Raw genomic sequence first — 3390 nt, 5'->3', positions numbered from 1 at the left:
AAATTTTAGGGAAAGTGGGTTGGAATAAGGAAGGGATGGAGGAAGGAGACGAAAGATTAAGGAAAGAAGGGATGGGTGGAAGAAGTGAAGCGGATCTAAAGGAAGAAAGACAGGAATGATGGAGGATAAAAAGGGGAGACTGAGGAAGGCAAGTGGAGGCTGACAAAGGAAAGGATGGATGGAGGTGGAAAGTAGGGAAAGGTGAGGGAGAAGAGGAAGGAGGAAAGAAGAAATGTAGGCAAATAAAAGAAAGACAGAGGTGAGAAAGGCAGGTTGGAGTAAGGACAGAAAGGGTGGAGGGAGAAAGAGATGTAAGATATGAGAGATGAGTGTGAGGAAGGAAAGAAGGGAAGTAGAAGGAACGAGGGGTGAAGGAAAGGAAAGATGAAAGGAGAGATAGAGCAAAGAAGAGAGAGACAAAGAGAAGGAAAAAGAGGGATGGATGGATGGATGGATTAAGGAGGGAAGGGAGGTGAGAAGACAATTAAAACAGTCAACAGGCACTTTGGATTCCCCTGACTGCATCTCATCATTACATCACACACACACACATGCACACATGATCCACGCACGCAGGCATGCACGCATGCACACACACACACACACACACACACACACACACACACACACACACACACACACACACACACACACACAGTTTACAGGCGAAGTGAGACAAGCGGGCCAGACACGAAGCTCTTTGGTTGTCGCGGGAAACACTTCCTTGTTTGCCCTAACGCCCTCACTTCCTATCCACTGAGATGTTTAGAGAGCTGTGTGTGTGTGTAGTCTTTATGGTGCATGGCTAATTTTGACAGCATGGGAATGAGAGTGTAAGTAATGGTCCCGGCATACAATGTGTGTGTGTGTGTGTGTGTGTGTGTGTGTGTGTGTGTTTGTGTGTGTGTGTGTGTGTGTGTGTCCAGAGAGTTCCATCCATTAGTGATAATGGGGAAACAGAGCTGCTATTAGCTGTTAATGGACAAACACACAACCACACTACAGGCTTCTTTTCTCTCTTTCTCTCTCAGGCGCACACACACACACACACACACACACACACACACACACACACACACACACACACACACACACACACACACACACACACACACAGGGTTGCTTGCTTCCACATTAAAGTGAGAGCTCATTCAAGTCAGTAGAAAATCTGTTTTAGCAAGATGAAAATATGTCCCATCTTCATGTTTTACTTACTGAATATTTGACCCACTAGACCCATAGAGCCATTGTGCCTAAGAATGGTTCTCAACCTTCATCGGGTACCGAACCTTCCTTGATGACAAACCATGCCTTAAGGGCCTTGTCTGTAAGAAAAACTACTGGTTTCTCAAGCTGCAAGTTTATGACTCCACATGTACATGTAAAGTAGTATACTTTTTCAGTCCAGAACTGAAAAAGATGGAGCGAGGGGTCAGGCAGGTGAGCTGGTTAGCTGGTGCTGAGATCCAAGTTAAAGACGCCGTGGTTGGAGTTCTGTGCCACACAAAAAGACAAACAGGCTGTTACTCAAAACAAAGACCATAAACTAGATTCTGCAGACTTAGGCTATGTTTAGACGGAAACGATCTTAAGAGAAAACACAAAAGTGGTGTTGCGTTATCACTTTTTATTCCGCGTTTAGACAAGCGTTTTGGGGGGGGAATCTGCGTACATATGTGTGAAATTTGATGTAGTATGCACACCAGGCGGCTAGGTGGTAGTGTGCAGCAATGCCACACAACACCACCACGTCTGCATGCCTGCGTAGAACCTTCCTTCTACTTCTCTCCCTCTCCTCCTCCTCTCTCCCTCTCCTCTCCGTAGTAGGGTCGAAACCAAAACATGGCGAAGCAAATAACAAAAGCTGACATTTTTGTCTGGACAGACTTGGAAGTGGCACAACAGGGCATGGACTGGGAGTCCTGCCAGTCAAAATATATAGCCATTTGGACCAAATTTCTTCAGAAGTATTCTGTACCTGGAAGGACGTCATATCCACACGAAAAAGACGCTATAGCATCAAAGCTGAAAGCCATCCGGACCAAGTATAGGCAGGCTGTGGATACCCAACGGCAGAATGGCCATGGGCCATTCTATATTTTGATTTATGTAACAAAATATGGGGTGGGTCACCAGCCACCACAACAATTCAATCAGGAGAGACTTCGTTGCAGATATGCAAGATTTATTTGTAAGTTACATATGCAAAATATTAAACGTACATAGTCTTTTGAGATTAAAACCGAGAGTGCCGTGGGTGAAGATGCCTGGAGGTGGAAGGGGAGGAGAAGGGTCGCACTCTTGCCTGAAATGACAACTGACAGCCGTAGAGGAGAGAACAGATTTAAAACATGGATGTCATGCTGTGATTGGCTTGTGAAATACGAGGCCGACTCTGATTGGTTTAACAGAAAATCAACTCTCTTGAAAACAGCTGATCAGTTTAGAAGAAAAGTGATAAAGTTATTGAAGTCTCCCTGAAAGAATTTACACTGAGCTACATTAGAGGCTGCAGACTTTTGCGTTTTTACCCTTTAGACGGGAACGTGAAGGTGGAGCGTTTTTAAGATTTCCACTCTGGAGGGTGGTTTCACTTTTTTGCGTTTTTAATCCCCAAAAACGCCGTCGGCGTCTAACGAAAGGCACTGATGGTGCTTACACTCAGCAGTTACTGGGATATGGTCTTACCCCCGTTAAGTGAATAACCGGGTTATGCCAGTTCTCTCCGTATACCTTAGCGGGGAAGAATAGGAAAAATGATGGGAGTAACTCTACCACCGGTATAGTAGGTGGAACTCTGCCAACATTCGACGGTTGACCTTTGTCAAAATTTGGAAAGCAGGAAGAACATGGACGACTTTTCAGCGATGTACATTTCGTACATTGCCATGGCAAAGTCCTCAGTGGGTTTGAAGGTTTGAAAGCTTGTGTTGTGCCGTTAATTGTGGCGCGGTTGACATGGCGTTTGAGAATCCGTGCTTTCGCCTTAACACAAATATAATCGGTCAGAGTCTATCCGATAACAATCTTACAAGTTCATGTCACACTGTGCTAGATCTAATAAAAACTTTGCTCTAATTTTAGTGCTACAATGTAAATTGAAACAACAAGACTTGAGGGGCTGATATAATCAAACATTAGTGCCTGTTTCAGGGTTGAACAGCTTTGGAAACCCCCTCACCTTTCTGACTTCAGAATGTCAAAGAGGAGCTACGTCAGACAGTTTCTTTGACCTTCCGAAACCGACAATCTGACATTCACACTCACTTCAAACAGTTACTGGCCAGGTGTGCGATGGTGAGAAAAAAAGCAGGTTTGAACTTCTGATGGATATACTGTATAGTATCTTGGTACATCACTAGGACTCCTTTCGTACCCTCACCTCCATTA

This window comes from Sander vitreus, chromosome 16 (assembly GCF_031162955.1).
Source record: "Sander vitreus isolate 19-12246 chromosome 16, sanVit1, whole genome shotgun sequence".
NCBI lineage: Eukaryota > Metazoa > Chordata > Actinopteri > Perciformes > Percidae > Sander > Sander vitreus.
This window is presented reverse-complemented; position numbering follows the sequence as displayed.